The 13,787-nt window shown below is 39.8% G+C and overlaps 1 long non-coding RNA gene across 1 annotated transcript; it reads right to left on the bottom strand.

Annotated features, from left to right (window-relative positions):
* Window positions 1–3,314: 3,314 nt before the first annotated feature.
* Window positions 3,315–7,138, bottom strand: LOC137022608 (uncharacterized). The gene is made up of 3 exons (XR_010895407.1): window positions 7,013–7,138; window positions 3,737–3,848; window positions 3,315–3,620 (listed from the first exon to the last, which is right to left on the bottom strand). It is a non-coding gene; the product is annotated as an uncharacterized lncRNA (long non-coding RNA).
* Window positions 7,139–13,787: the final 6,649 nt, after the last annotated feature.

Genomic DNA, 13,787 nt, shown 5'->3' with positions numbered 1-13,787 from the left:
AAGGCACTTTACCAAAGACCTATAGCTAGCACTTCATTTTTTTTAAGAGCACTAAACCATAGTAAGAGACAGATAACAAGGAGGAATGCCACCACAAGCGAACTTCTACTTAAAAGCATTGTCAAAACAGAAAAAAGTTTTAGAATTCTTTATATTTAAAAATAAAAAAAAGTGGTTTTATATTTGGTACGTAGGCTTACTGGGGTCACTTACCTTACAAATCATTATGCCACCCACCACCATCTTTTCATTTTAAATTGTTTTAAGGAAATAGTAAAAAAATAAATAAATAAAACTATTTGAAACCAGTTACTTCAAAACAGGGAATAATTTTGTGAAGCAATTTCTTCAATTGATTTGGGTTGTTTGTTTTTTTTGTTTTTTTACATCAAGTAATGCACAATCACAGCAAGAACAATACTTGGTAGCAAAATTCATTTAAAATTAAACTTTTCAAAATCAGGATTTGTAACAAACTAGACACCAATTTCTCATCTAATGCCCCAGCACTAGGAGTAAAAAAAAAAATTTAACAAGTGAAAAATTGAAGTTGGCTTATTTAATTTTTGGACCTCTATAACTTCCCTATAACAAAACACATGGCCTGTCCCAATGCCCACTCTAATATAGCTTCAAAACTGTGAGTATTTGAGGCCAAGTGTATTCCTTTGTTCATCATACTCTGGAACTCTCGAGCCCTGAAATTGCGAGATCGGAGAAAACCTTCCAGTGTAATTTAAATTCATTAGCTGTTACACATAATTTGGTAGTAAAATGTAAAGTGATGCACATTTTATTGGTACAGAGATGCAGGGGCAGCTGGTGGGTTTTAAAATAGAGGAGGCACACTAAATTGTAGGGTTCTTGTTACCTGAACTGGTAACTCGAGATGCATCAAAGAATTCAGGTGATTCAGCATTTATTGTTGCAGAATTTCATATTTCAAAAGGATCACTAAGAGATTAACAGTTTACACAGGAGAAATGCTTGCAATATTGCTATTATAGGATCTAAGACCACTAAAAGCAATCATTGTTTAGGCTCAAGCTCATCAGTTTACAGTGCAGTCATTTAGAAACACACCAGATAGAGATTTTGATAGAGAATCAAGAAACATACAGAATACAAATGATGTGGCTTACAGTAGTATTTTTGTGGGTACCAGTACACACTGGGGATCAGGGAAATAAAATGGCAGATAAGGTAGCAAAGGAAGTCACTAAGTGATCACAGTGATTTGCAGCATCAGCAGGGCAGAAGTCAAGGGCATTACTAAAAAGAGACTGAAAAAAAGGTGGGAAAGGGAAGATGCAAGAAAAGGGCAATGGTTTCACAGGATCCAAAGAAAAGTGGGAGAAATGAGGTTTGAGGAAGATCGAATAAGAGAAAAATGTTTTGTGTCTTTGTATGATCGAATCGGAATGCAAAACAATATAGTCTTCATTTTTATAGAATACCATCCTTGAAGACGCCCTTTGAAGCTAAACGGATATGTTTATATGTTGCAAGTCACAGACTGGACGGATGAAACCTGCATTGATTAGTCTACTATTAAAGCAAGAATTTGATGTAAACTGTAAGTCTACAAAATATTCCCATATGCAGTACATAGGGGACATACATACATAGAATTTATAGCATGAAAGAACATTTTTAATTTTAAGCATAGTCTATAACATAAGTTATTTTATTATTTTATTCTGTGGCTTCCACAGTCTGCAACTGCAGAACTATTTCTGTCACTAGGTACGCTCCGCCCACACACACACACAAAAAATGTTATCGCTGTTTGCAAACACAAAATAGGTCTACAGATATAGTTTTTTCTACATATAAAATAAAATGTAGATAACAGACATTTTGGTCCACACTCCATACCAGTAGGTAGCAGTAATGATCCATTTCACTGTTTGACAAACTCCAATAAATCTTAAAAGAAGAAGAGGAAGGAGAAGAAGGAGAAGGAAATACTTCTTAGTAAACTTTTAGTCACACTGGTGTCAACTTTCCAGGAACAATAATTTTAAAGAGTAAATGTTTAGTGGGAGTGAGTTAATTTCGGTTTTCAGAGAAGCATCTAGAGTTTGTAGGCAGTAGCTAAAGGCTTTAAAGAATTGTAAATACGGAGATAACATGTATAAGTCTCTTTTTTTTTTTTTTCCCTGAGGCATCAGCTGGTTTTTATGCTGGCCTTCTTGGTGAACATGATCAGTTCCTTTCAGAGCGGTTGTGCAGCAGAATACATAGGAAAAGAGAAAGAAACAACAACAAACAGCAAAATCGCAACAAACCCATTGAGGAAACAAGAAAACAAATTAAAACAAAAAGCAAAAAAACAAAAAAAGCAACTTGTAACCCGACATCTGTTGCTTGTGATTGTCCTTGTGATTGTTCTTTCGAGTGCAATCCAAAGATTGTAATTCCTACTGCAAGTACTAACACAAGTCCCAGTAACCCTCCAAATAATCCCGATACTGATGTCCCTATTGCTGCTAATCCTGCTGCTGCTGCTGCTAATCCTAATGCTGCTGCTGGTATTGCTTTTAATCCCGATCCTCCCATTGATGCTAATCTGTCTGCAGCTTGTCCTAATCTGTCTGCTAATCCTGGTGCTGCTACTGCTAATCCTAATCCTGATGCTGCTGCTGCTGCTAATCCTAATCCTGCTGCTGCTGCTAATCCTAATCCTGCTGCTGCTGCTGCTGCTGCTAATCCTAATCCTGCTGCTGGTATTGCTGTTAATCCCGATCCTCCCATTGATGCTAATCTGTCCTTATCTTGTCTTTCTGCTGATCCTGGTGCTGCTGCTGCTAATCCTGCTCCTGCTCCTGGTATTGCTGTTGATCCCGATCTTCCCATTGATGCTAATCTGTCCTTATCTTGTCTTTCTGCTGATCCTGGTGCTGCTGCTGCTGCTAATCCTGCTCCTACTGCTGCTAATCCTGCTCCTGCTGCTGCTAATACTGCTCCTGCTCCTGCTTCTAATCCTGCTCCTGGTATTGCTGTTGATCCCGATCCTCCCGTTGATGGTAATCTGGCTGCATCTTGTTTAGTCGATTGTGTTTGTTTTACTTTGGCAGCTTCTTTACTCGATTGTACTGCATTCTTTACTTTGTCTACTGCCTTCTTTATTTGATCTCCCAACCACTTTATTTTATTTCTTGCCCATAATGCTATTGCCGCAATTGCCCCCACTAGAGACACTATTTCCAATGTCTTAAAGTGTTTTATTATCCACTGTATTTTTTGTATAACATATTGTAACAGTTTTTTTGATATTGCTACAATTGCAGCTCCTGCTATCGCTCCAACTATTGCTGATCCTGTTAGTGAGTATGCTCCTACCATTAATCGCAAATTTGCTGCTGCTGCTCCTGCTACGCCTCCTGCTACTGCTGTTACTACTACTGCTACTGGTTCTTTTCTTTCTTTTTCTTCCCACAGTAATTGTAAAATGCATACTCCAGCTGCTGCTCCTGCTGCTGCTCCTACTACTACTTCAGCTAATGTTAACATAAATGCATAAATTACTACTATTGCTACAACTATTACAACTATCAATGTTAATGTTCGTGGTGATAGTAGAGTTCCCCTCGGTTCTTCTCCTGCTGCTGCTTTTCCTGCCAGTGCAACAATATAAAAAAAAAAATCATCACCAAATATCATCATATAAAAATCAAATATATTTGCATATATAGGATATTGATGTTATTGTATTGAAAAAAATAATTCTTACCCATGTTGCTCAATTTTAAATTGCAAGGATATGAAGTGGGTCTTCTAAAATTATCAGGTTTTCAGATTCGTCTCCCTTCTTTCAAGGTTCTTCTTTCAAGCCAGTTATCCTCCTTTAAAGAGACAAATGATAAGATTATTTTGACCAAATCATGTGGACAAGAAGGTAACATAAAGGATAAAGGGTTATACCTGGATAAAGTGCTATACTCCTAAATATTTTCTAGATTAAAAAAAATAATGCAATACTAATCTATTACAGATCTAAACAATAATCATTCTCATATTATAATAAGTGATATAAGTTTATAAGTCATTGCAGAATATTATATATATATGATTAGATCTTCCATCAAATGATCCAAAACAAACATCAAAACCAACACAAAAAAGTGTCACTGAGCACAAAATGGAGCTTCTGCCATGGCCATCCCAGTACCCTGACCTGAACCCTCTATCTATCTATCTATCTATCTATCTATCTATCTATCTATCTATCTATCTATCTATATAAATAATATTTTTCAGGAAAAAAAAAAAAAAAATCTTATCAAGGTGATAAAATGTTGTGTAGCAAAAATGAATACAAAAAGTTACTAAATAAAATAAAATCATTTTATTCTGGTACAAGTTCAAGGCAATGTTTGATCAAGAGGTAGTATGTTAAACCAAAACATTTAAAGAGAAGTAATGTATTGACAATTAAAAGTGTTATATAGCCCACTGAATCATTCTCAGACTTAATGCTGACAACAATGGAACTAATTGGGAGATAACTGTCAGGAGAGTCTCAGAGCCAGCAAAAGCTATAAAAAGAGTGACTGTTTATCTCACAAAGTAAGACTGAAGGTATGAGGGAGTTGTGCTTTATCAATGCTGTCATGAATTCCCACACCACTGTGTAATTTAATACACAAACTTGAAACAGAAGAAGTTAACCTTTCCTCATTCCCTGCATTGTTGGGATTTTTTTTTTCAACATGGCAATGAGGATATGCATTCTCCCAAGGTGAAAAACAAAAATGTATTGCATTCATTCTTAACACTCTTGAGCACCTGCAGGGGATTCTGTGGAGACGAGTTGAGCAACATTCCCCATTAAAGATCAGGGCACTTAAGTAGCTCATCAGTTAAACAGGACAGATACTGGAATATTATACATTTGTTGAATTAAATCTAGGGTGTACTCATTTCTGCAATCCTTAATTTAAACATTTTGAAAAAAAAAAAAAAAAAAAAAAGATTTACTTATTTTATGGCTATTAATGACATATTTCTCAGTTTTTAATATGTATATGTTTAATATATTTTAGTTTTGCCATCTTTGCATGAATTGTATTAGTAATAATAAAGAAAATACATATTTTGTATTTGTTCTGAGGGGGTGTGCTCATGTGCACTGTCAGATAACAAAAACTATTAAGAAACATGATTATAAACAAAATACTTTCAAATGTGGAGTGTCACAAAAGGAATATCAGTTTACAGTTAACATAATTTTGATAAATTATATTTAAATAAATTATATTTGTTCTTTTTTACTTACTTAAAAACTATATCATTAACTACATTTTACAGTAATAATTACATGAAATGTCTGGTTAGATCTTTTACAACTTTTCCCTGTAGCTATATAGTACAATAACTTTTTTCCCATAGCATTTTAAGGTTCCATGTGCTTACCCCCCCAACACTCCCCACTCTCCCCTGTCATAAAATAAAATCTTACAAACCTGAAATGAATCAGAATTCCAAACAGCAAATGGATGAAAAACAAATGTGTTTTGGTTCCTTGAATAACCTGACCGATTAAGAATGCTGCACACTATGTTGTGGTCTTAAATACATTTACCTCGATTACAAAGCTCTACAATTCAGCCAATCAGAAGCTGTGTCCCAATAGGTTGTTTGCAATTACGTGGTTCTGGTGACGCGCGAAATTCCGGTGGAGGGCAAGCAATGAAAATTAGAATGGAAAAGATGTGGTAAGTCCTTTCTTTGCTGGTTTAGAAAGGTATAAACAGAAAATCACAACATATGTTGGACGCGATCCTTATGTTATAAAGATGAGCGACTTTTCAGCTGAATTAAAAGACTTTCCTGCCATCGAGGACGCAGAGGATGTGAAGCTGCCCACGCCGTGTTCAGTTCTAGTCTGGGTTTGTTTATATCGCTCTGCCTTTCTACTAGTGAAGTTAGAGCAGTATTTTGATTTTCTGTTGTGATTGTAAAAAATGTCGCCATCGTAGGTCATTTATGCTGAATCGAGAATTGTAATAGGAACTCTCGTTCGTGTAAAAAAATGCACGATAATAGACAATTTTCGCCTTGGTTGAAAAGGTGAGGGAAGACGACTAGCACATGTAATAGCCTAATGTCACTAAATAAACCCACTGCCTTTTACTCAAAATAATCACATACTTTGCAGAGTTTTGTATTTGGTTTTTGTGTAATAATTAACATTATGTTAGAGTACTCGGCTTGTGAATGATTCGCCTATCTGCACACAGCCACTTCAAAACTGTTCACGAGCTTCTATGGGTTTGATTTTGGTTGTCATTTGTTGAAATAAATACAAAAATACAGCGTGTCTGTGTCCTGAACGTGACCCTCCGATTCTCCTCCGTGGTCATATGGGAAAGTGAATATTTACAAAGACGACATTAAAACTAGTTACATTTACACGCTTCCAACAAATAAATGGATTCGACTTCTGTAAGGTTGTTGAACACATTTATTTTATTTGGACATTTTCTACCAATGGCTGAAGCAGCAGCACGTGACACTGTTCTCATGGTAACCAGATCAACATTGTGAACCGAATACTACAAAGCTGAAGTGAAAACACCAAATTATAATTAAATAGGATAAAATATAAACGATACCATGAAGAATGTGAATATTTAACCAAGTCAAAAAGGTAAGCAGCTATCCATATTCATTTAAGTATCAGCAGACGCGAATACACACTTCGGAGTGCATGAAAGGGTGGCTTTGGAGTGGAGGGTTGCTAGGTCTGCGCAACAAAACCATCTCAAAAGTAGCGTAATCACAGCACAAGTGTAACCCCTCGTTTACACTGCACGCGTGTGCGTTGCGTTACGGCTTCGGCATAGGGTGACCACCATCAAACAAACCAAATGTGGGACGATTGCTAAGTTTGTGTGGGACAATGTGGGACATGTTACCAACACTAAAACACAACCTGAAGCTGTTATAATGCCTATCTAACATAATAAAAACATTTGTATTATACCTTTCAGCTTATAAAAAATACCTTGTTCTTTAGTCCCTTCCAGAAAACGCCATTACATCACACTGTATGTCTTTATTTTACATGTCATTTAAATTAAATATCACCGACCTTAATGCATCAGGCATCATGCAGATAACTATTAATGGCGCTTTGCTCTGGTCCAGATCAGATCCAGATCACGTTCCTCATGAACTATAGGCGCGCGCGACCAAGTGTAGCTGCACAGCCCCTTCTGTTGGAGAACATGATCACTACACAATTTCTCCAGCAGGCTGCTGTAGCCTACGCTCGTCGGTCTTTTTGCAATGTATATGCGGGTTGTTTTAAGCAATATGTAAAACGGGGACATTCCCGGGGACAGAACACCAAAAACCGGCCTGGTCACCCTATTTTTGAAACAGTTCTGACCAAGTCCAACTCCGCTCCACATTTGGATTGACAGCCGTCACAACCAACTAGTGACCGTGTTTACTCCTTTCTTTCAACCATTGGATATAGGATTTAAAAAAAACGGCTGTTGGGATGTTACTTCTGTCGAAGCGCTGGTAAGTTAGGTGAAAAACTACGCAGCAAAAATAATAAATAAATTGCTTTCTTTAAAGGCAAAGGAACGCATGCACGTTTTCTTAATATTATAAGTGAAAACCAACAGACTGATGAAAATGCGGGACATTGAGTCAAAATGCTGTGCGGTACAACGCAAAGCGGGACAGGTGGTCACCCTACTTCGGCATAGTTTTGTTCCGTCCTCTGTGTCAACTCACACCAGAAGCATTTCGCGAAGCGGCTGGATTCGCGACACCATTACATTCATGTTTTTAATGGCTAAATTGTTATATATTGTCCGGTTTAATTGTGTTTATTGCTATGGCATAATTTCTTTTGCTGTAGCTATACAGATTAAGTTAATAATAATTGAGTCATTAAACAGAACAGAACAGTCATTAAACAGAATAAATGAGTCATTCTACAGAAAAGTCAACTTTTCTGTCCCTTTTCAGAAATATTACACTTGAAAACACTTTTTTTTTATATTGAAAACAATTTTTTTAAAATATTTTAATATGAAACAATATTTGAACAATTAAACCTTCTTGCGCATCAATGTGGCAGTATTTGTTTTTTAATTATAAAAATTCCAAACAGCACAGAAGTGCTCGTCCCCACAGTCATGTGGGAAAGTGCTTTATTTTGAGCTCAGAAACAGGGTTTAAATACAATAATGTATGAATAACTGTCAAATATATTATGTAAATGACATAAAAAAACAAAAACAAATGCTGAATAAATATTATAAAGTATATATATATATATATATATATATATATAAAAAAAACCTGGTGTTGTGTCACTGGTGTTACCTTTAACAAAAATCTCTTATTTTGAAATAAAAATCACACTGTTGACATCAGTTGACTACCTTCTTCCTATTTCCTGAAGATCCATGAAGAAAGACACATGGAAAGTCCACTATCTCTTTTCAGTTATAGAAATTTTAATTAGAAAATCATAATTTCATATGAAACTTTTAGTCGAAGTCACTGGTGTGACCTACTTTATTATTAGGGAATTTAAAAAAAAAAAAAGAATACAAATGGATTAAACTACTTAATTTAGTGACTATACCATGATTGACAACATGTGGATTGATACCTTGCAGCAGCCATAAAATGGATTTTTCATGAAAAATGTCACTGGTGTTACTGTTACTGGTGTTGTTTATAGAAAAAAAAAAAACTTTATTCAAAGCTATTTATTTAGTTATTTTGCATAAAATAGCACTGAATAATTTGATTCTAACTTTTTTTCCTATTGTTAATCCTCCTTTGGTCAGATATGGCTAAATTGAGGGTATTTGGCTAAACTGAGAAACTGAGAAGCTGAGAAGCAGCGACTTTACGGGCAGCGTATTTTACAGACATTTTTAAAATGTTGTTTATGATCTTTTACCGACTGCTTTCACTAAGTGTCAATGAAAAGTCTTTGATTGTATAAAAAAATGTAAAAAAGTCTCCTCTCCTTGATTATAGTTGAAGAATAAGTAGGTTATCTTTGGTCGTATCTGTCACTGGTGATTCATTGTGTCATATGTGACATGATAATACTTTTACATTCATTGAATTCTGCTAAACTCAAGAATTAAGATATAAAGGATTGCATTACTTGTTTATAACTTTTTTTCAAGTATTTCCATTGTTATAGCAAATACATGCATAATTAAATTAGCATAATTCAATCACTTTTAACTAACCTGATTGAAAAAAAAAAAAACACATAATCTCCTTATTTTTTTCATTATCTTTTTTTCTGTAACTGACTGCATGTGCTGAAAAAAATTGAGAAATATAATTTCATAAAAATGTTTAAAATGCCAGAGAAGTATGGTAACACCAGTGACAAAAAAAAATGGTACATGCTGTCTTTAAATGCACAAAATAATAATAATAATAGTGTTACATGTGCACTCTGTTTTGGACTCACTCTGGACTTGTTGTTGTTCTTTTTCCCGCCACTAGTCATTCACCATAGCAACTAATCATCACACCCAGCTGTTCCTTATCACCCTGCTTGTTATCCCTTGTATATAAGCCCTGTGTTTCCAGTCCTGTGTTGTCCGGTATTGTACTTGTATTGTTTGGTGTATGTTCCTGCCTGTTCCTGTATTCTCCAGTGGATATTCCAGTAAAAGACTTGTTTATGTATATTTCTCCTCATCGTGTGCTTTATACACCAGCAACCGTAACAGAATACCGGACCAAAACAGTCAAACAGATTGCGGCGTGTTTAGTGTTTTGTTGTTTTCCGTCTCAGTGTTTTTTTTGTGTTTCACTCCTCTTCCCCGTCACTATGTACACACCCGCATTTCTGTTAATCTGCCTTGAGCAGAAGGACCGCTCCCTCGAGGAACATTTGAATGACTTTGTTTCTTGTACCATCGACACATTACCCGGATAGCAGCCTTTGCAACTTCCTGTTTGCTGGACTGAACACCGCCACCAAAGCGCTGCTGTCCGGGGAAGGACCTCGAGGGAGCTTCCCTGAATACGTGGAGTGGGTACTGGCGTCCTGTGGATCGTCGTTGACCGTGGATTTCTGTGACAACGACGCCAGTCCCACTCCCACTCCAGTGCCCAGCCCGGAACCCTCTGACGGCGTGGAAAGACAGCGCAGCGCCACCGAAGACAGAGAGCCCGCCTCCACCGCGATGCAAGAGCCAGCGATGAGTGGAACGACTGAGCGTAACATCGCCGCGGAGACGGAGCCCAGCGTGTCTGACCAGGTGTGTGAGTCTGCTGCTACCATCGCCGAAGGAGACAGTGTGGAAGACGAGGGGTTGGATGGGATCCCCGCCCACACTCCCGCCACTGAGAGGGAGTTCCAGGCAAGCACTATAGACCATTATGACTTTGAAGAAGATTCCTTACCTGCGTTAGTACCTCCTGAGACTGTCATTTTCATTTTAGATGAAATGGTCCCGCCCAGCCTCCCTCTCCCACCTCCTCTCCAAAACCCTGTTAATGACTTTGTTTGTCCTAGTCCCTCTGCTTTTCTGCCTGTTCTCCAGCCCACAACCTTGCCTGCTACTCAGCCTTCACTCTCACATCACGCCCTCAGCTCTACTCCAGCCTCCTCTCAGTGGCGTGGCTACACCTGGGGCCTGCTGTGAGCCAGCCTCAGGCGATGAGGACCTGTGGCTCCGCCTCTGGCCTCAGATCACGTCATTCCACCTCGACTCATCGTCCTGACTCCTCCGCCTCTGCTCCTGCCACCCTCGTCTACAGCAGTGACCATCGAGCGTTCGGCTCCACTGGACTCCCTCGGTCCTGCGACTCCGCCTGGGTCAGTCATCGCCAGCACTTCGCCACGGACTTACGTTTCGTTCGAGTTTCTCCGACCCTCCACCCCTACGGCTCCGTTGGGCTCCGCCTTCCCTCAGACTCCGCCTCGGCCCTCAGTCGTTCCAGCTCCACCTCAGCCCTCCGGTACACTGCTGCTGCCTCGGGGGGCCGTCACGAGGATGTCGTCGCGGACTCAGAGGTCATTGGCATCACTTCGCTCCTTCGGCTCTCTGTCTTCGCCTAAGGGTCCCTCTTCATCGGCGGCGCTGCTTCCACGCCTCCCCAAGATGGTTTGGAACGCTTCACCACCTCTGCTCCTCCCTCCAGCAGCGCCGCCTTGGGTCGCCGTCTTGGCTGTGGCCTGGAGCAACATCTGGACTATGCTCAAGGCACCTCCCTGGACTTCACCACCTGTACTTCCCTGGATTTCTCCTCCATCAGCACCTCCCTGGACTCCTGCACTTCGCCTCCTCCCAGATAGCCGTCCGCCTCCCGAACCGCCTCCTACACCATCAGCACCATCCATTTCTTCTTCCCCTCTCCACGGCGCGAGGACGCGCCTTTCCGGGAGGGGCCGATATGTTACATGTGCACTCTGTTTTGGCCTCACTCAGGACTTGTTGTTGTTCTATTTCCCGCCACTAGTCATTCACCATAGCAACTAATCATCACACCCAGCTGTTCCTTATAACCCTGCTTGTTATCCCTTGTATATAAGCCCTGTGTTTCCAGTCCTGTGTTGTCCGGTATTGTACTTGTATTGTTTGGTGTATGTTCCTGCCTGTTCCTGTATTCTCCAGTGGATATTCCAGTAAAAGACTTGTTTATGTATATTTCTCCTCGTCGTGTGCTTTATACACCAGCAACCGTAACAAATAGTAATAATAAATCATAAAGCTGTCATTTGTATTCATAAAGTCAATGTGTAATATAATAATGTGGTCTAAGTTTAAACGTTAGAAAAAGAAATACATTTTAAGACATTTTGTCATACCAAAAGTGGACTTTTCTGTAGAATGACCTGAATTCAACTATTTTTACTTGAAGTAAAACCATAATATCAACCTGCACAACAAAACAATCATGGTTTCTGTAAATCCATTATCATGTTTAAAGGGATTTTTAAGGAACACAACCTCCTTTAAATCCAGTAGGTTTAGTTTCATTTGCCCTTTGTCTGAGTTTCTGTCACGACCGTCAGTGAGTGCCCGTATCAGTCACTAGAGGGCACTCCATCCTGGACTCTTGTTTTCACCCCATGAACTACATTACCCATAACGCACTGCCGGACTCATTATCTCATGATCACTTCATTGCACACACCTGTTTTGTATTATGTTATTAGTGTCTGTCTATTTATACGGAGCTGTTTCTGTCTTTGGTTGTGGTTCATTGTTTGTCACTGGATTCTCTGTTTGTTTTATTTATTTTGTATGGACTGTTTCTCTGGAGTTTGACCATTGCCTGTTTGGATTACGTTTTGGATTACCCTTTAATAAACTAAGCTGCACATGGATCTTACTCTCTTGTCTCTGTGCAACCCGTGACAGTTTCAAGGTGTCAGGTCTGTTGATAAAAGGCTGTTTTTTTTTTTTTTACAAGTGTTGTTATGGAAATACCAGATGAGGGACGACAGTAGGACTTTCGCAAACTGGCAAGGACTTGAATGTCCTCCGAACGTCCGTCAGCGAACGTTACAAAGCGGACCAAACGCGGACGTCACCCGAACGTCCGGCGAACGTCCACCAGCGAACGTTAAAAAGCGGACTGAACGCGGACGTCCCCCGAACGTCGGTCAGCGAATGTTACAAAGTGGACCAAACGCGGACCTTAACGGACGTTCACAACGTCCGGGGGACGTCCCTTGTTTGCTGGGTTGTCGTCAGTTTCTGGCATCGTAGTGAAGTGAAATATGAGCGGGAGTTTACTCAGGGTGATTATTTTGACTTTATTTTGTATTTGAGCTGTCTTGGACGCGGCGTTCGTCAAAAATAGGTGAGGCGCCTATCTTTAGCGAAGCGGCGCGGCGAGCCGCTTCTGGGACGCTTCTCAAATGCACCGCGCCGCGGCTGGTGTAAACACGAGCATTGACTAGAGTGGCCGCGTATCAGCTCCGGTAGCCGCGTCGCAGCCGCAACGCGTCGCACACGCGTGCAGTGTAAACCCGGCCTGTATCCCAATCCCTGACTAGCGGCTGTGTGACAGACAGCTGACAGTTGATGTTTGTGTGTGCATTTTAAAGTTTTATGACTTTCTATTGGGTTTTGACATGCTTCACTGCCGGCGACGACAGGGACACTGGACCAAAATATGTATGGTTAAACTATTACCTCTACTCTGCGTTCGATGACGCAATGGGGAATGTCCACGTGACCCGGTGTTTTGAAACCTCACTACCAAAGACTCGAATCCTATCACTTCAGTTTATGCAATGTCGGTGGCTTTGATCGGCCGCCTGACATTTTTGCTTGGGTATGTTGCTTTCCTCTCTTTTTATAGGGATTGAAAGCAATATTTAAAATAGGCTTTGTTTGCTGTTTTTCTTTGCCCACAAGCTAAGCGGCTAGGCTAGAGCTAGGGGTGTTATTTGCAAATAACTTTATTTACATTATCCCCATTGGATACATATTCCTAGTTTTGGCCTCCTCCCGAGGGAGTTGTTAGGCCGCATGCCCATTATCCCCCATTTATGTAGGTGCATGGGTTGAGTTAACAGCTAGGTTGTAAAACTATCGTGGTACTTCCTGTTCTGTTATCTCAGGTGGATTGGCCCTTATCTTGTTGAGGCAGATAAGTTATGCAGGTTTTTGCTAGGCCCCACGTTCTAGAACGCTATGTCAATAAGGAAAATATGTTTCCTCCTCTAGGCACAGTCCCGGCGCCAGGACATTTTAACAGGGGGGGGCTATCCCTTCTGCTCGGGGGGGCACATAGCGTGAGTGTCAGTGGGCGTTTGG

Source organism: Chanodichthys erythropterus, chromosome 7 (genome assembly GCF_024489055.1).
Source record: "Chanodichthys erythropterus isolate Z2021 chromosome 7, ASM2448905v1, whole genome shotgun sequence".
Classification (NCBI taxonomy): domain Eukaryota; kingdom Metazoa; phylum Chordata; class Actinopteri; order Cypriniformes; family Xenocyprididae; genus Chanodichthys; species Chanodichthys erythropterus.
The sequence above is the reverse complement of the archived record's forward strand: the minus strand, read 5'-3'. Positions and strand labels throughout refer to the sequence as shown.